Genomic DNA, 23,337 nt, shown 5'->3' on the forward strand with positions numbered 1-23,337 from the left:
TACAAATATGGATTACTTTAAGGATATGGTAAGATCACTCTCTTTCACCATCTTAAAAATCACTGGCAAAAGTGATGGCATCGCTGAAACAGCTGGTTCTCAAATGTTGGTGCGCAGAATGATCTGCTGCATCCTTGCTTTAAATACAGACATCTGAGAACCACTTCTACCTCATTCTGCTTCGGTGATTCAAATGTGGTGAATCAAGGACCACATTTTGAAAAATAATGTCTAGTTAACAGTGAATGTAATAATAAATTTGAAAAAAATGAACATATGAGATGTCCTCAGCCTGTAGGTAAAGGTAGATAATTCAAGACAGAATTTTTCGAGTGTTAGATGTGAGAAATGAATGGAAATGAGTTGGGGAGGGAACAAAGTGGAGACAAGTGTCAATGATGAAATGACAGCACATAGCAGCTATCATTTATTGAACTGTAATTATGTACTAGGCACTATGAGATCTACCTTCACATATGGATATGTAATTCTTACAATCCTCCGAGGTATCCCAAAATGAAGGACTGAGTGAAATTAGTTAGCAGTCGCAACCAACAGAGTAAATGTAGATTAAGAACTTTGAAAGAGGAAAAGAAAAAAAGTGAATCAGAGGCAAAGAGATTAATAATCTCTATCTATAACTATGCCAATACCCAAGTACTCATTTTCAGAAGTCTGAACATGAATCATGTAAATACAGTATTCATGTGCATGCTGCATTTTCAAGTTTAGAATTAAGCCAAGCATTAACCACGGGGGGAGAAATTGTCAAAAAATAAATACAAAAAAACCAAGATGAGCAGGGTAAACTGGTTCTCCAAATATAGACTCTTAGACGTGAAAGGAGGAGTAGCATTTACCCAGCCAAGTTTCACTTTGGAGGAGAACTCCCAGTACAGAGTAACCACCATGGCAGCTTTGGCATTACTGTTTATTGTAGCCCGCAAAGGGGAGGGTGGAGCGCTTTTTCTGACAATGAAAACACTTCACAGAGTTTGGTGAGAACAACATGAGCTCACTCCCTAAAAGATCTCAAAATTCAGCAGAATTATGTCATGAAAAACATATTACTAACTCTAGTATTTATTTTAAAACTGAAGTTACATATAACAACACTTTTATTTATTTAATTTATTTATTTATTTTTTTACAACATCCTTTTATAAAGGTGAACTATGTGACTTCTATAATTAATAAGTAGACTGAAGATAGAATCAAAGGGCACAATGTTTCAGTTATGCAAGATGAATACATCCTAGAGATTTATAGATAGAAGTAAAGCATAGTGTCTATAGTTAACACTGTATTGTATACTTAAACATTTTCTACAGGGATAAATGTTACATTAAGTACTCTTATCATACACATAATAGTAATAATAATAATAAAATAAGGAGAGCAGGAGGAAACTTTTGGAGGTGAAAATATATTTGTGGCATAGATAGCGATGATGGTTTCATGGATGTATACTTATCACCAAACTCATCAAGTTATTATACATTAAATATGTAAAATAAAAAAAAATCAGCTGATGTGGGAGGGAGGGTGTGACTTACAATCTGCAAAATATTCTGAAAAATCCGTGGATTCCTAGCTCTGGAGAAGTGATAAGGCCTATACCCTAAACTTCAGTCCTAGCTGTACCACTGACTGGGTCAGGCTTGTCTGATTCTACAGCTTCCCCATCTGTCAGTGTAATGAGAGGCTAGACTTGCTTCATCTATAAGGTTCCATGTAACCCCAGGACTTGATGCCTATGATTAATTAATTCATTTGTTCACTTTGCGTGTTGTTTTCAAAAAGTGTTAGGTTGTGAGCTATCGTGATCTACCTTCCTGAAGAATAATAGCAAAGCCTTAATGCTAGTTTTTAAGTACTGGTCAGCAGAGAGCCTATAGCTGCTGTGATGACCCCATTCTCTAGAACAAATGGACAGAGGGAGGCAGGAGGCTACTTTAATAATCCAGGCTTTGACCTGGCTGATTCAGCAGAGGTTGTAAGAAGTAATTAGATCTATTTTGAAACTATGACCTATGGAATGAATGCGGGTTGTTAGAAGAAAGAGAAGTGAAAATCTTCTGTAGTTTTTTATCTTAACAAGTGGGAGGACAGAGTTGACGTTTATTAGTGGAGAACCCCACTATGTGGGGAGCCGGATTGGGATAAAAACAGTTTAGTTCTGCCCATATGAAATTGAAATGCCTGCTAAACATCCAGATTGCAATGTCGAGTAAGTAACTGAATGTCTAAATCTGGAGTTCAAGGGAGATGTTTGTGTAGATGATCATCTCCACATGAAGGCTGGATACCATCTTCTAGGGAGAGAGAATCACTAGAGGGGGAGGTCCAGGAATCATGTTTTGTATCACTTCAATGCTCAGTGGTTGGGGAGATGAGGAATAAGCAGAAAATAGTGTGAGAAGAATGACCAGTGAAAATATGGAAGCCAAGGGAAGAAATAGCTTCAAAGGGCAGACAGAGACTGCCTTAGGCAGGTCAAGTGCTCTTACTACGGTACAAGCTGAAAGAAACTTCACAAGGGAAAAAAACCTTATCTAACTCATCTTCTGGTTTATCCTTCGTACCCTGGGTCAACAAGCATAGGACAAAAGGAAGACTGCTAAATTTGATGTATTTAGATGAAAACATATCCATTCGCATAAAAAAAAAAAAAGACCTCCTCCCTCTACATTTGGTCTGCGAGGTTACCATGTAGTAACTTCTTCCAAGAAGAAATTATGTATTTCTGTATTTTCAGTATTTTGATGGACTTGATGTAGCTATCCAAAGAGCCTACTTTCCAACTGGAAGAAGTCATTGTAGAAGGATTTATTTTAATCTTTAAGAAAAAAAATTTCCTTCTTGTTCTTATTCATCATTACAACTCTTTCCTTGTGAATAGGGTACATGAAATGAGTGCATGAGCTCTAATAGTCTCTACCAATTAAAGGATACATGCTAGGCTCGGTTTCACATGGATCTGTGGCATGTACACAGCTCTCTGGGCACCTTGTGCAGCCAGCACATGGTGACACTGAGATCTATCATTTAAAACACCTATTTTATTTGTCACCTTCCTTTCAGCTCTGACTGGCCCTATCAGGTGTTTGCCAGGTGGTCTATGAGGTCACATGTATTTCTGCACTTCCCCCACTGTGGGCAGGACACGGCTCTGACAGCAATCCAGAAAATCTGGGTTATAGGTCTGGTCTCCTCACTTGCCTGTTTGCTTTGTAGGGGGTCAAACCAAATTCTTCCCATATAAGTCATTGTCTCTTTTTTTTTTTTTGTTTTTTTTTTTTTTTTTTTTTTATTGGTGTTCAATTTACTAACATACAGAATAACACCCAGTGCCCGTCACCCATTCACTCCCACCCCCCGCCCTTCTCCCCTTCCACCACCCCTAGTTCGTTTCCCAGAGTTAGCAGTCTTTACGTTCTGTCTCCCTTTCTGATATTTCCCACACATTTCTTCTCCCTTCCCTTAAGTCATTGTCTCTTGCCTCTCCTCTCTTTGATCCTTTTTGCCCGTGGATTTCCAAATCGCATTCAGGAGCGTGATATTTTCTCATGTTCTTGGAGAGAATGCTTCTTCCTGGTAGATTTTAGGAGAAGAGGCGCCTTGACTGGCCTGTGATTTTTGGTGTAATCATTTTACTACTTTATCATTAGACTTTGATTCTCTACAATGCAGATAATGCAGCTAGTTTTGCTAATTATCTGAGTTGTCAAGTCATTGGATTTTTAAAATTTTGGGTTCTCAGTTATGTAGATTGTGTTTGTGTAGGTGCAAACCATGGAAGTAACTTGGTAAAATGTGCTTCCCGCTATGTTAAGTTGTGTACTGTTTACCTGACATTACCCAGAAACATCTGCTTAGCATAACATAAATTAGCCTTTTGTTCTGTTTCCACAGTCACCTTAAATGCCATATAATGACAATGCATTGAATGTTTCCTTTTCCCTTTATCAAATTAAGGGTTCATTTTTTTAAAAATACAACAAAATAATTTTTTGTCTTCCTTTCCTGAATTTTTCACAACATGAATTCTACAACATGAAACGTGAATTACTGGGAACAACAACAACAAAAAAAAAAAAAAAAGAAAAAAAGAAAAATATACCACCAAAGAATTTACTATAAATGTTTTTATTTTTTTCTGTTCTTTATATAGTGTTATTATTAAAAGAGTATGGATTATTTCCTAGTAATATTTCTAGCTTAATGAGGGATCCTGGGAATATCAGTTCTAGGTAAAGACAATAAGCATATAAAATGAGATACATGTGAATTTTCCCTGGAATACAAATAAAATAGGTGATGGGAACTAAGGAGGGCACTTGCTGTGATGAGCACCAGTGTTGTATAGAAGTGATGAATCACTGAATTGTACACTTGAAACTAATATCACACTGTATGTAAACTAACTGAAGTTTAAATAAAAACTACAAGCAAAACAAGACGACACAAAACCAACCAAACAGAAAACAAATACAAAATCCAGTCAGTCTGGAAGGCAAAGAGAGACACAGAAAGATGTTTATAAAGGAAGCCATTAATACCCTGCATTGTTGGGGTGCTTAAGACCTATTAGGTTGTAGGATTATATCATGGGTCAATCAGAGTGAATTTGATTTCTCTGTAGGTGATATGTATGCTCTGAATATAATTCTTGCCACACTCCAACTTTTTTTTAAAAAAATAAACTTTTTACTTGGAATAGTTTTAGGTGTACAGAAAAGTTGCATAGATAGAACAGAGGGCTCCTGTGCACCCTTTACTCAGTTCCCCCAGATGCTAACATCTTACAAAACTATGGTACATTTGTGATGATTAAGAACTTAACCTTATTGTTTTACTATTAACTACAGTCTTTATTTGGAGTTTACCAGGTTTTTCAGTAGTGTTCTTTTCCCTTTCAAGGATCCAATCCAAGATCCCAAATTGGGCCTAAAGTTCCAACTGTTGAGAAAAATTAGGACCAGAGTTAGAGCTATAATGGGATAGTGACTGAGATTTGGAATGAGGAAGAGTAAATAGAAATAGCAGAGTTGTAAGCCTTGGAGAAACCTTGACTTCAAGGATGTAACCATCATTATGTTTTATTTCAAGCCATTTATATTTGTGATGTTGCTGTCAGGTCAGCTGGTATTTTCCTTTATTATCAGAATATAAAAGGTTCTTTTAAGTCAAAATATTGAAAAATCTGTCTACCATGAAACATTCCTCTAGTTAAGTGAAGGACAGTATCTCAGAGGTGTAGTAGTATCATCTATAGGAACATGTGTATATAATATCCTAAGATACAGTTATCTTCATACATAGATAGTACCTTGTGTATTTCATCTCCTTCCAACTTATCCATTCTCCCTTGACCTGTCGTTACAATAAGCATCACAGTGTTTGTTTCTTTGATTCATTCATTCACCCCCAACCCAAGGATATTGGGAACCTCTCCGTGCTAAGCACTGGGCTGAACTATTTGATCCAGAGTCTTTTAAATGAACCAAGGTAAGATAGTCAGGCTTTATTGCACAGTGGGCAGGTGCTAAAAAATGTATTCCTGAAGAACTGTAGAAGGAAGCATGGATGCCATGATAAGGCAGAGGAAACTCATGCAGATGACATGGAAGCATGAAGTAGCATCGTCTTTTGAGTGTTCATGTCCTGACTGGAAGCAGGAGCTGGGACTTGGTATATGGGAGAGGGTTCAAAATGATGAAGGCATTGTATGTCACCTGAAGGGTCTGAATTAATCATGAAGAGGTTGGGAAACCAATGCTCTGATTTTGCTTTGGAAATGTCAATCTAGAGAATAGATTGCTAGAGGAAAGAATTTGAGGCAGGGGAGCCAGGGGGAGTTTTGGGGAAAGATGGTTTACACAAGAAACCATAAAAACCTTTTTCCTATTCTCTACCTAACACCAATATCATCATTTTAAGGGCACATTGAAATGCTACTTCCTCTGAAAAGCCTTTTTTTCTTTCCCCTACTCTTCAGACATACCTCCCATAGGTCTTCATTCACAACTCCATTGTCATAGTCATCCTGGAGTGTTACAAATATTGTCTTATAAAAAAACAAAACAAAAACCCAAATATTGTTTTCTGTGTCTGTCTTCCTATTACAGTGAGCTTCTCTGGTTCTGGGACTATGTCTTATTCGTCTTAGCATCTTCAGCATTTAGGATGGTGCCTGGTACAAGGTGTCTTCTTATATATATTTGATGGGTTTAGAGACAGAATGAATATTTGCCAGCTATGGAGAGAATGCATGGGAAAGTTGGCCTTTCCTCCAAAACTGAACACTCACTATCACCCAAATTAATTTTTGCAAAATTCCATGCACAAATATTTAATCAGTTCAATTGAGGAAACAAGGAAATGAGACTCAATTAAAGAAGAAATTGTAAGTCTTTAAGCAATCTCCAGATTAGAATTGCTTGGTCATGAGTGAGATAATCAAAATTTGTGACTTAGCAAGTAAGAGAGATGTTTATGGATGCAAACTTGTTGCAGAATACATTATAAAAATGATGTGTGATTTACATCAACCATATTCTGTGGACAGAAATTTCTTTAGTTCTGAGGGTTATCAATGGGAGTAAGCAAAATATCTGTATTCTGGGAAAAGAACTTTAGTTAGCCTTTTTGGACCCCTGTTGCAAGTTTATAAACAGTCACTGGAACCAGGGGTCACAAAAGCAAATGTTATTAGGAGCCAGGAAAGTAGCAGAAATGAACAAAGGTGACTGGTGTACTGAACTAGGATGTTGGAAAGTCTTATGAAATAGAATCATTCCTGATCAATCTCAAGATGACAGCCCTTACTCCAATCAACAGATTGTAACATGCAGGAGTTGGGGTCAGTTTGCTATAACTTTTATTTTTTCATTAGAAGCCAAATATCTAAATTTTTAAAAGAAGCTGTATTTTTGTATTGACAATAAATAATTTTTAAAAACCCACAGTGGATACTGTATGGGTAAAACCACTTCCAGGAATGATAGACTGGGTTGTTTTAGATCTGCTTTCCCACCAAGAGCAGCTAGAGAAGCTGGACTAAGTAATACAAAAATAAAAAAATCTAAAATAATTGCAGAACCAGCAAGGAATGAAGAATTGTGAGGTCAAGATCTGACAAAGGATGAGAGTCGTTAGGGGTGAGCCTGATATTTGGATATACTTTTCCCTAAAGTGATTACTAATTCTGAAATCTGTGGCTGAGAGGATGCAATCTGACAAAGCTTTGGGCAGATTCATGGAGGTGGGAGACCAAAAATTGGAGATCATAGTTTGCCAAGGAGGGGGGATCTTGGTAAATACTTCAAGCAGTCAATTTGGATCGAGAAAGCCTATCTCCAGAAATGACAGTGAGCTGGAAATAGATCAATTCTTGGAGGAACGGGAGCCCAACATCAGATGACCTCCATTTGGCAACTGGGCTAGGGTGTGTAGGGGTTCCTAGTGTCGCTAACCTAGCTGCCTGGTAAAAGCATATGCACATTCTCTCTGGAGGAAAATAGCATTATTTAGGGTCTCTTGATAAATTTCACATACAGTGCCTTGTAACCAGAAACAAGGAGACAAGATGTCATCAAAATCCAGAAGAAAAGTAGCCTAGAGAAACAGACTCATAGGTGATCTAGATAATAGAGTTTTCATACAAAGACTTTAAAACAACCAACACTCATATTTTAAGAAGGTAAAAGACAAGATGAAAAATATCTACAGAGGACTGGAAACAATAATAATCAACCACAAGAAATTTACAGAATTAAAACTGAGCCATAAAAACATATATAGGAAATCAGACTTTAACTACTGCTCTGCACATTCTGAGTGTAGCTATAGCATAATGGTCTACTAAAAATTGTCCTGGTTTATGGTATATAGCATAAAGCATTTGGCAAAAGTAATGAAATCTTTCTTTATGGACCAGAAAGGATAGCAAAGATTATAGATCAAAAAAGATGAGGGAAATGATGCAATTTTTAAAAAAAGATTTTATTTATTTATTCATGAAAGACAGAGAGAGAGAAAGGCAGAGACATAAGCAGAGGGAGAAGCAGACTCCAGGCAAGGAGCCCGATGTGGGACTCAATCCTGAGACCGCGGGATCATGCCCTGAGCCAGGGGCAGGTGCTCAACGGCTGAGCCACCCAGGCATCCTGGAAATGATGCAATTAGCGTCAATAAAATGAGTTTAGACTTTCAGTAACTCTAACAAATATGAATTAACTTATAAAATCTCCAATCTAAAATCAGACTTGAAATGTTTTAACAGGGAAATGCTGAGGGATAGTACAGTAGGTACTAATATAATAATCTATGGGATCAGATAGATCTAGGTTTGACACCTGGGTCTATTTCTTATTGGGTAGGGAAGAGGATGACCTTGGACCAAGTACTAAGCTCTCTAAATGTTATAGTTCTCATTTCTAAAATATGGGTAATCAATTTGTTGAAGTTTTCAAGAAACTTAGAAAATGCGTATGTAATACCCAAGCACAGTAGGCACATAGAGTAAACATGATAGTTCACTCAGATTTGTTGGCACAGGTAAGGACCTGGTCTTCTTTCCTCTCTTTATGACCTAGAGCTCTTTCCAACCTGTTGCCTCTCATCACATGCATTTCCTCCTTGTCTCCTTTTACTAATTGCTTTTATTCATTTTAAAAGAGAAATGGAAAATTCATCTCGTGATTAATTAGCACATCTATCTCATGGAGTTAATTAGCATCTTCTGAGATTAATATAGTTTAATATATTATCTGGAATATATTTTAATCTATACCTGGAAGAAAGTATATTTTGAAACATCATTGATTTACATTTATTCTGAGAGTACCAAAAAATGACCTTTTTACTTTTCTCACACTGTATCAAAAATATCAGTATGGATTGTCTGTTCAAACTAAAAATTCTATTAGGTTTTTTTTTTTTTTTTTACTTCCTTGCCCGGGAGAGAGAGTTACAGCTTTATATTTGTGTGCTTGATAGCCTCTTTTGTGATAAGCAAGACAGCTTAGCAGAGTCCTGAGTCATCAGCAAGACCCCAACTGCTTCAGTCATTGCACAGAACGCTGGCAGAAGAAACATTTTTGAATTCATTATCTGGAACCTTTATTTTTTGGCCATCTTTCCTTTCTTCATTTTTTTTTAATTTAATTTTTTAAATTTCTTAAATTTATTTAAATTCAATTTGCCAACATATAGTGTAACACCCAGTGCTCATCATCTCATCAAGTGCCCTCCTTAGTGCCTGTCATCCAGTCACCCCATCCCCCATCCACCTCCCCTTATGCAACCCCTTGTTTCCCAGAGTTAGGAGTCTCTCATGGTTTGTCTTCCTCTCTAATTTTTCCCCACTCAGTTTACCTCCTTTCACTTTTAGTTCCTTTCACTATTTATTATATTCCACATATGAGTCCTTTCTTCCACACCTTCTTTTCGTGTAAATGTCTACCATATTGCCATATTGAAAGACAAAGGTCATGAGATATTTAAATTTAAAAATACAATGTCTATATTCCAAATTATTTTGAAATATCCCTCATAGAAGAAATGCTATTTGTGTATCACTTGCCAAGAGATTTTTCACTAAACTAAAAAACATACAAGAGAACAATTTTTATATCAAAAATATATGAGCACTTTCTATTTTTACCCTATGTACTTCAAATATTAGTACTTAGGATAATTTTTATATGTTTGCTCCCTTTTATATGAAAAGAAACTGAACCTTCATTCTTTACTTAAAACTATTTAGACATTTTATACCAGATCTCTATGTATTTTCTGCCTCAATTTTAATATCTCATTATTATAAGGATGGTTTTCCTCCAGGTGAACAACAGAAAAATGGTAACATTTTTAAGAATGGAGTTTGATTTTTTTTTTCTGCACTGAGATAGTAGTTTGTTTTATAACATTTTTCCTAAATGTCAGGGCAAAAGCTGTTGAACTGGATAGGCCTACAAATTTTTTTTTATCGACTTAAGCAAACAAAATATATTTTATAGTTTTATGTATCAGAAGAAAAAGTGTTCTCTTTACCACCGCTTGCTACTTCCTTATTGGAAAGAAATTTTAACTCAACAACTTTGCATGTACCAAATATTAAAACCAGATGTGGGAGGGTGCCTGGGTGGCTCAGTTGGTTAAGTACCTGACTCTTGATCTCAGCTCCGGTCATGATCTCAGGGTCCTGGGATGGAGCCCTGTGTCTGGCTCCCTGCTCAACGGGGAGTCTGCTTCTCCCTCTGCCTCTTCCCCTCCCCTTGCTCACATTCTCTCTCTCTCTCTCTCTCTCTCTCTCTCTCACAAATAAATAAAAACCTTTAAAAATAAATAAATAAAACCAGGCACTGCAGATATCAGCATGAATTGGTCCTGCACTCATGGGATTCATGGCTGCAGGTGCATTGAATGCTTCCAGTGTCCTGAGAGTTTTGAAGGAGACATTTTCAAAGGTTAGGGTTTTCTTTTTCTTTTTCTTCTCCTTTTTCTCTTCCTCCCCCTTCTCTTTTTCCTCCTCCTTCTCCTCCCTGTTTATTCTTCATAAACTTTAATGTTTAGAGCACTTTTAGATTTACAGAGACATTGGGTAAGAGAATACAGAAAATTCCATAAACCCCACGCACTGTTTCCCCTGGTGGTAGTATCTTACTTTCATATATATATATATATATAAAATTATAATTAATGAACCAACCCTGATAATTATTATTAACAAAAGTCTACACTTTATTCACATTTCCTTAGTTTTCAGGTTATACTCTTTTTCTGTTCCAGGATCCCACTCAGAATACCACATTACCTTTAGTTGCCATGTCTCTTGCCTGGGATGATTTCTCAGATACTTCTTGTGTTCAATGTTCTTTGATAGCTTTGAGGAGTTGTTTGTTTGTGCTTGGGAAAAAAATAACTAAAATACTTAATCATGCTGAGAATCATACCCCATGATTATTTGTCTAGTAAAGGCAGGAATCCGATTCAACTAGATGGTCCTCTCTTGGGAGCTGCGAAGAGTTAGTTCATTAGGGCTCGGGCACATTTCAGCAGTGCCCCTCCTGGGACACCTCCTGGCGGTGACAGTGGCTGTACTTTCACACTTTCTTTGACTCTGGGCAGTAATGTTTGGCCTCTCAAAACCTTTTCCAGTCTTCCTCCGTCTCTCCAGATTCCAAATATTTCTTTTAATTAGCAATGACATCCAATTTTTCATCAGCAGAAATCCTGTACCTCCTTTTTAAAGGCAGAAAGAGCAGAGTATTCAAAACCCACAATTGTTGGAATCTGCATCCTGGACAGGAGAGGGGGTGTTCATATTTCCTCCTTTCAGAATGCCTAACAATTTCTAATAAAAAAAAGAAAAGACAAAACAGTTGAGACTGGATGTTCATACTCTGCCAAACATAATCCCGATAGTAAGTAGAGTTAGCATTGTTAACAGAGGGGTGTGCAAGATGCTGGAGGAATAGAGAGAAGGGAGACACTAAATCTATTGCTTAGGAAAAAGAAGAAGGGGAAGAAAGGGATCAGCAGAGACTGTAAGGCTTCTCATAGGTGATATCTGAACCAAGTCTTCAAAAACATGTGGTGGATAATGCCAGCATCCCAGGTAGAGGAAATAGCCTGAATGGGAGTATGGAATGATGTGGTATGTTTAAGGACCTGCCAACAATTGTAAAGTGGTACAAGGCAGAGGGAGTATCAGAGAGCAGTAGGAGATGAGATTGGAGAGGTAAGCAGAGATTGGTCAGATTGGAAAGGGTGTCTTGGGCCACTCTGAGATCTAAGAACGCTATGATATTAGCTCACCTAAGTGGCAGAGCAGTGAGGTTTAAGATTTAGATTGGAAAGGGTTAGGATAAAAAGGTCAGGAGTTAGTGCACTCAGGCAAAAGATCTATCCATTTGGTAAAATGGTAAAAGAGCGCATTTAAGTCTTGACTTAAAAAGTTCTTAGCTTGCTGAGACTGGGTTGACTAGACGTTGGCAATGCCAGAATTAAAACTAGGTTTATGAGACACTGAAACTTTGGCTGCCTGGAGAGATGCTCCTTGGTCAAAGAGAAGTCCAGGAGGCTATTTGCCCTCTAGTGGCAACCACAAAGCATTTTCTACTTTGCTAGCAATGGGACTAGAATCTACAGTACAGAACAGATCCACTTGGGAAGCTAGCACTTGTTATACTTCGGAAAGCTATTTGAATTAGTTCCTAGACTTGAATATCTAGCTTAATACATAAACCTAATATGAGGTTATAGATATATAATAAAAAAAATGTATCATACATACTGCTGTGTTATATTACTCATTGAAATTATTTTCAAAGAGTTTTTCAGTATTATACTTAATAGGTAAGAATGTAGCTAGTATCAAAAATGTTATCTTTAAAAATTTTTAGTGCGATTTATTTATTTTTAATGAACAGCATAGGATATTTGGAGGTAGATAAATTTCCCTGCATATCCAAGCATAAATTTCCCAGCATATCTATTTTAGATCTTCTAATTTGTTCACTTTGATTTTATACTTGCCAGCTAGAGAACTTTGGCCACACAATTTAGCATTATAGAATTTCCAGTTCATTTTGTTTATTTTTTCCACATAAATTGTTTACATCCATTTGAGAAAACTTTGGTATTACTTTTGTTTAATATCAGTTTTTAATCTTTAAAATGTTCAGTCTGAGAAGTAATGCTTTCCCCTGCCTTTGCTAAAGGCACTTTGCAGAAACATCTCATTATTTATTTATAAGGGTAAGTCTCCAGAAAAAGGTAACATTATCACTGGCCTACTCTTGCTTCCACACACATGAATACATTCATAATTGATGAGATGGTCTATACTAGTATTGCAACTAGAACAAACCTAAGGTCAGATCTCTGGGAGAGCAAAGCATGTCATTATTTTTGGTAAGAAATACATAAGGGACAAACATTTAAAATTATCTGAAAGGAGATGTACTGGTAGGGGGAAAAGAACTGGTGTGGGAAAGTGAAAGGAAGCACACAAGTCTAGAAGAATATTTTGAATCATGTCTTGCAAAGAAAGTGATTTTGGTTTTCACAGTGGTCTCCCTTATTAGGGCAGGTTAATGATTGACCACTATGTTAGCCAGTCTCTCTCTTTTTCTTTCGCCTTTTCCCTTTTCTTTCTTTCTTTCTTTCTTTCTTTCTTTCTTTCTTTCTTTCTTTCTTTCTTTCTTTCTTTCTTTCTTTCTTTCTCTCTCTCTCTCTCTCTCTCTCTCTCTCTCTCTCTCTTTCTTTCTTTCTTTCTTTCTTTCTTTCTCTTTCTTTCTTTCTTCTTATCCTTCCTTCCTTCCTTTTTTTTTTTTTTTCTTTTCCTGGCAGTTATTCCCTCAAAGAAACTGAAATTCTTTGAGAAACAATAGGTTTAAACTGCTGCCAGAAATTCTGGCCAGATGAACATCAAAGAGACAGGTGAGATTTCCCCAGGAGTGCTTCTGCCTAGGCTTCTTTCTCTTGGAGCTGAAATGATCTTATGAGGGGGTTCTCCAACATACAATGGGTTACTAGTGATGAGAATGTAGAGTCACTGACATAGATATTCACTTGTGTGGCTAACGGGCTGAGATGGGGGTGGTGGAGAGCAGGCATAAAATATATGCAGGGCATAATACCAATTTTTTTTTTAAAAAAAGAAAACCGATGTGTGTGTGTGTGTGTGTTTATGCATAAAAAACTAACTGGATTTGCTCTAAATGTTAATAGGGATTGTCTCAGGCTGATGCGACACTGGATAGTCTTAGTCCCCCTTGCTACCTTTTCTAGTTATCTGTATTTTAAAAAGGATACAAAAGTTTTCTTAAAACAGAAAAGATAGTTACATTGTAGGTATAAAGCATTTGTAAGTACTCAGAGCTATGTACTCATATTTATGGCTTATTTGGGTTTTAAACACTACTTAAAATCCTTAGGTACTAGAAAAAGATAAAGGTGAATACTATTATGATTTTAGAGTGGCATAGGCTTTTTTTTATGTGTTAAAGCAACAAACAAAAACCATAAAAGAGGGGATCCCTGGGTGGCTTGGTGGTTTAGTGCCTGCCTTCGGCCCAGGGCGTGATCCTGGAGTCCCAGGATCGAGTCCCAGGATCGAGTCCCAGGATCGAGTCCCAGGATCGAGTCCCGGGATCGAGTCCCACATTGGGCTCCCTGCATGGAGCCTGCTTCTCCCTCTGCCTCTTTCTCTTTGTCTCTCTCATGAATAAATAAATAAAATCTTAAAAAAAAACCCATAAAAGATTGATATTATCACATGATTTTTAAAGCCTCTGTAGATTTTTAAGTGAAAATAGTGTTTAAATAAGGATTAAAGACACATATCAAACATATATATTAGTATATATATGTATATATATAGTTAAATGGTATACCATATTATTTAAAATATATATTTATACAAATACATATCATTCTTTACTTATCAAATGAACAAGAATTCATAAAAAAAGAAAGATTGTTTCTAGTACAGGCAAGGTTTCAGAGAAATGGGTACTTATGTACTATGCAAATGAGAAAATAAATTGGTACAGGATGATTTGTCAGTATCAAAAAACTTAAAAATATTTACACCTTTCAACCTAGCAATCTCATGCCTATGAATTTATCTTGAGGAAATTAACATATACTCTTTAAAGACCTAGTGACTTCACTTGGAGGAATTTACTCCACAAACTCATACGGGGGTGCCTGGGTGGCTATGTCAGTTAATGGTCTAACTCTTAATTTCAGCATGGGTCATGGTCTGGGAGTCATGAAATCGAGCCCCAGTTTTGGCCCCGTGGTGGGCATGGAGCCTCCTTGGGATTTTCTCTCTCTCTCTCTCCCTCTGTCTCTCCCTCTCTATCTTGTTAAAACAAAACAAAACAAAAGCAAATAAACTCCCACATGTGTAAAATGACACAGATACAGGGTTTTTATGTAGCTTTGTAATAAAAGATTGGAAGTAACCTAGCTCACCATCAATAACAGTAACATAAATTATGGGTACTTCCAGACAACAGAATATTATGGAGGAAGAACAAAATGAAAAAGAATATATTTGATATAGAAGGAACCCCCTTCACCAGTACTTTTAAATTAAAAAGATACGGAACAGTGAAAAAAAAATAAGAATATATTTGCATTTGCTTGTTTACTCATAAAAATACTCTGGAAGGATATCTCAAAAATTAAGAATAGTGACTCTCATGGGGTGTAATTGTGCAATTAGGCAAATGTAGAAAGAGAATGAGATGGGAAAATATTCTCTATATTTTGGTTTTTGAAGAATTTTGTAAAGTACTCACAAAATGGAACTGTAAGATCATGTAGAAAAACCAAGTACCTGTTAAGTGTCCAAACTGAATAAATAGAATGCCTGAAATTAACTGTGCTTATCTGTTCCTCTTTGAGAGCAGAGAAAATGCTTTTCCTTCTTGGAATCCTCAAGCCTGAAAAAGTACCTGACACATAGTAGGTACTCAATTAATTTTAGAAGAATAAATGAATCCGTGAAGGTTTAAAAGTTGTTAGTAATCAAGGAAAAAGCCACAAGAATATCTCACTTTCATGATTTTTTTTTTTTTGGCAAAAACTAATTTTTGAGAGAAGACCAAAAAGTTCCAAGAGTCCAAGTAGCGATTTTAAGTACTTCTTTCATCAACTCTAATCCTAAAGAGCCTGTTAATGCAGATTATTAAGGCAAAAGGAAAATCAAATAAAATGGCTGCAAGGCAATGCACTGCCACACTGTGGTACCATATAGGTTCATAAACCGGATCTATCGTTTCTATCCAATAATATGCCAAATCACTTTTCCTTTTCTTGCAAATGAGAGGTATCAGGATATGCTCACAACTAAGTCATGACAGTTAATGAGGGGTAGAAGACATTGAACTTAGGGAATATGCTATAAAACATCAAAACCCACCACAAAACACACTAAGTATCAAAAATGATCTAGTGCCAGTGTAATAGTTAACACTTGGGGAAATATTCAGGGACAGAAATGAAGTCTATGAAATGAGCTGGTGACTATATATCTGATTAGTGATTCTCAACACTGGCTGCACATTATATTCATCTGGGGAGCTTTTAAAAATACTGATGCCAGGGCTCCACTCCCAGAGATTCTGATTAAATTCATGTGGGGTGGGGCCCAGGTGTTCCTTTTTTTTTATTATTATTTTTTAAGCTCCTAGGGGTGATGCTAATATAGAGTCAGAGTTGAAAAACATTATGTTAGAATGGAGAGGGATGGAGGAAATTCTCTTATAGTATAAGGTGACTTAATCAACTGCTTCCAGCCTTTAATTTATGAACAAAGTTTTTCAGATTAAACCTTTCATTTCCTCATCTCCCTAGAACAGACCTTGCCCCCAAACCCATGCTTCAACTGTTAAATTATTTCCTATAGGCCTGTCTCTCTTGCTTTCATTTTTTCCTGCATGGTTCCATTTGCACCACAATACAAATGGTTTTCCTTCTATCAAGGACTTGGCTGTCTACAGAATGTATGCAACCTAAATTCCTCAGCTTGGCTTCACCCCACCCTACCATCACCTAATGAAATCATTTTGTTGCACAGTTTCCTCATCCACACCCAATTGTTGGGATAGATAACTTCTGAGAGCTTTTCAACTCTGAAATTGTAAGTTCCCTGGTTTATTGTCATACTACTCACCCCACTCGTAAATAACAGATCTCATCTTTTATAGTTCCCTAAAGTATTTCTTAACTGAAGTCAAACAAAATCCTCTCCACTGCCTCACTTAATCCATGCTCTTTTCCCTCCAATGATGGTTTTTATGCCATTTGCTCTCCTATAAGCGTTTTCATTCCCCTCCCCCAACATATCCTCAGTTACCTGGCTCAAGTTCACCTTGAGGTTTTGGGACATATTACCGGTTTACCTCCATCATATTCTTGATTTAGGAGTTCCTTGGTACTTTGTAGTATAGACCCTCTTTATTAAAAGTATGGTCCACGAGCCAGCATCACTTGGATGCTTGTTATATACATCCAGTATCCCAGGCCTCCCCACAGTCTGCGTTTCAAGCAGATGGCAGGTGACTCAGTGCACCTGTAACTTTGAGATGCACTGGTCTATAACAGCTTATTAGCGTCTTCTTTTGTTTACTTTTTAAAAAACAATTTATTTGAGAGAGCATGCAGGGAGAGGGGGAGAAAGAGAGGGGGTGATCTAAACTGAAGCAGACTCCCTGTTGGGCATGGAGCTTTATCTCAGGACTTTGAGATCATGACCTGAGCTGAAACCAAGAGTCAGATCTTTAACCAACTGAGACACCCGGGGACCCCACTTTTGTTTTCTAGTTTCTTTCTTTCTTGCATAGGAAGTGCTTTCAGTTCAGGGATCCTAGAACACAGAGAAACAGGGAATGACATGAAATTTCTATTGATGCGCAACAGCAGTAAAATCTCATAGTGTTCCAGCTCTTTGGTGTTTGGGTAGGTTTTTCTCATTCGTCCTTGAGAGTTGCATGTATGGAACTTCTAACTTTAAAAATCTTTAACTAAACCTTCTAGTACTTAATACTCACCTAGCAGTTCACCGTGAGCTGTTTGTTGAACGAAACAGTAATCATCGCGTTTACCAAATGCAACTGGAGGGATAGTGAACCCAAAATTTAATTTTAAAGGTTGATACAGTGGTGGGCTTCTAGCATTTTAGAGGTCTTTTTCTTTTAACGATTCTATTTATTTATTCATGAGAGACAGAGAGAGAGGCACTTTAGAGGCCTTGAGAGAACATCTCCCAGGGTCGACTTCTTTTACAGATGAAGAAACGGGAGGCCCAGAGAGAGAAAGGCCTACAGCAGGGAGGGCAGAGTTGACATCCTCTGTCGTACTCGGGCACACTCCCCCAGTTGTCCAGCGTCAGTAACCATGCATCATCAATCTTGGACGCCGCCAAAAACCGGTAAGTAAGCGCCCAAAATAGATGCTTAGGAATTCAAGGGTATTCATTTTACTCCAGCCTTTACCCAGAGATCATTGGCTCTTGCAGTGTAGATGATCCATCACATGGTCTTTACCAGCCACCTGAGAGCCTGCATCTTGGGGATCCAGAAACGGCCGTGACCCCTGGTCTTCGGGAGGTCACCGCGCAGCAGACAGCAAGGTGCAGGGAGGGCAACCAAAACACAAGCCCCGAAACCCTGGCGCCTTTTGGAGTCGTGCACTTGCCTTCCGGACCCTCAAAAGCGCCGTCCAGGAAGGACACAATGGAGTCGCGGGAGCAACGGCAGCCGGCTCCGAGCCTGAGTCGTCGAGACTTTACATTCCGTTCTTCCCTGTGCAATTCTGAGCTTTTTCCAAACCTCCGGGGTCCTCTGTAGTGATGCCAGCGCAGGGCAGGGCACGCGGTTAAGGCCCCAGCGAACGAAGGCATCAACACTTTCAAAGCCCACTTTCTCGACAAGTTTTTATTCGGTTTTCCCTTTTTCGTGGGCGAGTGGAAACGAGTGGAGAGCGGATGCTCCCTCAGCCAGCCAGGCCGAGGCACGCGGGGCGCGGGGAAGGCGAGCCCGGGGCGCTCGGGCCGCTGGGGGGCGGGGCGGGGCGGGGCGCGCAGGCGCAGGAGCAGGCGCAGGAGCAGGCGCAGGCGCAGGCGCAGGAGCAGGCGCCTCCCGCCCGCCAGCCCAGGCCGCGCATTCCTGCGCCTCCTCCCGCGCGCCGCGCCGCCTCCCCCGACAGCTGATTCATTGGCTCCGCAGCCCAGACTGCCTGGCGCCGGCCGCGTGACGTCACCCATTCACCGAGCCCGCCTCCCCCCTCCGCTGGCGCCGGCCGGGCGGTCGTCTTGACAACGCCGACGCCAGCCGGCACAATGACTTCCAGCTGGAGCAGCCCAGCCAGCCCGCGCGCTCGCAGCTAGCGCGGGGCTGAGGAGCGCGGGGGTGGGTTTCTTCTTTCTTTTCCTTCCCTTTCCTTCCCTTTCCTTCTCTTCTCTTCTCATTTCTTTTCTTTTTTTTCTTTTTTCCTTTCTTTTCTTTTCTTTTTTCTTTCTTTTCTTTTTTTTTCTTCCTTTCCTTTCTCTTTTTTTTCTGTCCTTTTCTTTTTTTCTTTTCCTTCTTTTTCCTCTCTTTTCTTTCTTCTCTCTCTCCTTCTCCCTCCCTCCCTCTCTTTCTCTCCCTCCCTCTCTTTTTAGGCTCCTGCGGGTTCCCCCTGCCCGGAAGGGCACTCGCTCTGGTTTTCTAGGGCTCTGGTCCCAGGCTCCTCCGAAGCGCGCTTGCAGGCGCCCTTCGTCAGTCGCGGTCTCCCTGGGCTCTGTGTTTTGCTGGGCAACACCCCATGCTAGGCTCGGCCGACCTACTGGCGGTTGGGTTCAGCCCTTGCAGCGCTAACACCTGCAGAGCTGAGGCTCCTGCCAAGTGCTCGCTTCGGCAGCACATATACTAAAATTGAGGCTCCTGCCAAAAGGCATAAAGCAAAGGAGGAAAAATTCATCGCCGTAATAACGAAAATGATAAACCTCAGCTGTCTTACAGAAGAATGTCAGAGTAGGTGTCGATTACCTCCCACAATCACAAAACGACTTGCTTTAAAAGAATTCGCTCTATCCCTTATTAAAGCGCGGGGGTTCTCATTTGCTTTTTAAGTCGTACTTTATGACAGAAACTTAAAGTTGGGAATGAGATCGCTCTTCCAAAAAGATAAATCTTCCCAGAAGAGGCGGAAAAGTCTGGGAAATTGTAGTGCTCTAAATTAGCATGGGGAGTATGTGAGGATCCTATTTGGAGTGAGCTAGGGAGAAAGAGCAAGGAGGAGGAGGAAAACGAAGAGATGGAAGGGATTCGTGGTTTTGGAGTAAGGCAAAATCTTTAAACTCTGGAGCTAGGGGGGAAAGAAGACATAACTGTTGACCAGAATTAGGTAGGAGGTGATTTCCTATGCCTCATTTCACTTTTTTGGCCAAACCTCTTGGTTCAAAACAGCTGCAGTTTTGGATCTAAGTCCACAAGTGAGAACTAAGGGCAACCAACCCTCCTACGGAGAGGATAGATCTACATTGTTGAAGCTGCTTATCTGCAGGATGAATGAGCCCAGGAGATGCAGACTCCCTTCCCACCTCATAAAAATACCTCCAGTGAAAACAAGCACTTTGGCCTCTTTCTACTTTCTATTAGTCCAGATTTCACCATGTCTTTCTTTGCCTTGTTGTTTAAGTTTATATATTTCGTCTAGTCCTCAAACAGGTTTTAAACCCTTTGAAGGCAGAGGACTCTTTCTGAAAAATTTTTAAATCTGGCCTGGCTGAGGAAGATGCATAGTGCAGTATCTTTTGATGATGGTGCTAAGGACACAAGGCATTTAGTTGGTCAGGTTGTCATTTATTGGCTCATAATAATCCTTGGATTCCATGTCTTCAACATGCTTCCCAAATAGTTAATTACAAAGAGTTACTAGGCAATGGTTGATGATTATTAATAAAAATAACTAATATATTAGACTCCCTGGTCAAGATAGGAAATAATTGTCATATATTCCCCCAGGGTTATAGTTGGTAGTTGTCAACAGTTTGTTAATTTTTTTTTTTAAAAACACCCTTGAACCCATTTTGTTACCCATCAAAAATGAGGACTCTGTGAAACATTAATTTTCTAAAATTGCTGCCTATTTAAATGTGATTGTAATTGCTCCTTAGCGTTTTAAAATTATAACATTGGTACCAAATGCTTTAGAATCCAAAGAACAGTCTATCGGGTTTGGCATTTTTGTATAAAATGGTCTATAACATAATGGATAGCTGATTATCCCATCCACATTATTTGGATTCAGCTTAAATGCCAAGGCTTCATCATTAGGGTGGAAAAAACAACCACCCTCAGGAGACTTAAAATATATCACATATTTAGTTATCTCTTCACTTCTCCCACTAGACTTACAGGTATGCTGCTCACTTGTAGTTTCAGTAATACCACTAGCTACCAGTGATTCCCAATCCTAAACACACTTTAGAATTACCCCCAGGAACTTTGAAAAAATACTGTTGGCTATATTCCTTCCCTAGAAATTCTTATTCACCTGATCTGGGGTGTGGCCTCAACATCTATGTTTTAAAACAAAAATTTTCCTTTGAGTTGTAAATTCACAGGAAGTTCAGAAGGTAGTGCAGAGAGGTCCTATTTACCCTTCAGGTTGTTTTCACCATTGGTTACATTTTATATATCTATAGTACAATAATAAAAATCAGGAAGTTGATTTTACTTTGTTGTAAAGTATTTGTGTAATTCTGTGTCAGCTCATTACCTGTAGACTTCTGTAACTGCTACCACAATCAAGACAAAACTATTCCAACACAAGTTTCTTCCCTTTTTAGTCACCTCCCTCCCCACACTATCCCTAAACCCTAAACCCACCAATCTCTTCTCCATCTCTATTATTTTGTCATTTTGAGACAGTGTTATGTCATATAAATTGATTCTTACAAGCTTATGACTTGAGGTTTTTTTTTTTTTCTACTCAGCCCAATGCCCTTGAAATCCATTCAAGTTGCTGCATATATTAACAATTTATTCGTTTTTATTACTGAGATGTCTTACATTGTATGGATATACCACAGTTTAATTATCTGCCTATTGTAGGACACTGTGGTTGTTTCCTTTCTGGGGACTGTTACAAGTAAAGCTGCTATGAACATTAATATACATACAGGTTTTTGCTTGTACATACATGTTCATTTCTCTGAAATTAATGCCCAGGAGGGGGACTGCTAGCTCACATGATCATATATGTTTAGTTTTTTTAAGAAACTGCCAAACTATTTTACAGGAATGCTGTACTATTTTCCTTTCCCAACAGCAATGTATGATAGAGCCAGTTTCTCCCATCCTTGTCAGTACTTTTTTTCCAAACAATTCTGATAGGTGTGTAGTGATATCTCACTGTGGTATTATTAATTTGCATCTCCCCAATTATTAGTGATGTTGAATGCCTTTTCATGTCCTTATATGTTATTCACATATCCTCCTTGATGAAGTGTCCTTCGTATCTTTTGCCCATGTTTTACTGTTGTCTTGAGAGTTCAGAAATTCTAGATGTGAGTCCTTTATCAGACATTTGGTTTGCAAGTATTTTGTCTTAGCCTTTTCATCTTCTTAAAGAGATCTTTTGGAGAGCAAAGTTTTTAATTTTGATAAGATCTGATCTTTTGATTTTTCCTTTCTGAATCATGCCTTTGGTTTCCAGCCTAAGAACTTTCCATCAAGTCCTAGGTCCTGAAGATTGTTTCCTATGTTTTCTTCTAAAGGTTTTACATTTTACATGTGAGTCCATGATCCATTTTAACTTAATTTTCATATAATGTGTGAAGTTTAGATTAAGTTTCATTTTTTGCTCCTGAATATCCAGTTTGTTGAAGGAGACTATCCTTCCTCCATTAAACTGCTTTCGCATCTTTGCAAAAATCAGTTGGCAGTATTTATGTGAGGTGTATTCTTGGTTTCTCTGTTTTGTTCTATTGATCAGTATATCCATCTCTCCAGTAATACTACACTGTCTTGACAACTGTAGGTATGTAATAAGCCTTAAAACTAGTAGACTGCTTCCTCTGAGATTATCCCTGCATGTGTGTGTGTGTATGTGTGTATGCAAATATAGAATATATGTCTATATATTCTAGTTCCATTCCCTTTCTATACAAATTTTGGGATAATCTTATGTATATCTGCAATAAACCTTGCCTGGATTTTGATAGGTATTGTGTTTAAACTATATATCAATTTGGGAAGAATTGACATCTTAGTTACTATGTGAGGTCTCCCAATTTATAAACTATATATCAATTTGGGAAGAATTGACATCTTAGTTACTATGCGAGGTCTCCCGATTTATGAGTGCGGTATGCGTCGCCACTTATTCAGATCTTGTTTGATTTCTTTCATTAGCATTTTGTAGTTTTTGTCATATAAGCTCTGAACATGTTAATTAGATTTATACCTAAGTGTTTCACCTTGTTGGGCAATTGCAAACCCTATTGTATTTTTAATTTCTGTTTACATGTGCTCACTGTTAGTATGTAGAGATTTACTTGATTTTTGTATGTTGATCTTTTATTCCATGACCTTGCTGTACTTACTTATTTGTTCTGGGAGGTTTTTTGGTAGTTTGTTGATCTGTTTTGGATTCCTTGGGATTTTTTTACATAGAGAATCATGTCATCTACAAACAGGGGGTTTTAGTTCTTTTTTTTTTCTTTTTCTTGCCTCATTGTATTTGCTAGAACTTCCACTACTATGTTGAGCAGCAATGGTGAAGTGGAACATCCTTGCCTTATTCCTATTCTTAGAAGGAAAGCAT

The 23,337-nt window shown here is 38.3% G+C and overlaps 1 long non-coding RNA gene across 1 annotated transcript; it reads right to left on the minus strand.

Annotated features, from left to right (window-relative positions):
- Nucleotides 1-3,396: 3,396 nt before the first annotated feature.
- LOC140626385 (uncharacterized) lies at nucleotides 3,397-18,585 on the minus strand. Its single transcript, XR_012025563.1, has 3 exons — nucleotides 17,577-18,585; nucleotides 4,890-11,362; nucleotides 3,397-3,594 (listed from the first exon to the last, which is right to left on the minus strand). It is a non-coding gene; the product is annotated as an uncharacterized lncRNA (long non-coding RNA).
- Nucleotides 18,586-23,337: the final 4,752 nt, after the last annotated feature.

Source organism: Canis lupus, chromosome 37 (genome assembly GCF_048164855.1).
Source record: "Canis lupus baileyi chromosome 37, mCanLup2.hap1, whole genome shotgun sequence".
NCBI lineage: Eukaryota > Metazoa > Chordata > Mammalia > Carnivora > Canidae > Canis > Canis lupus.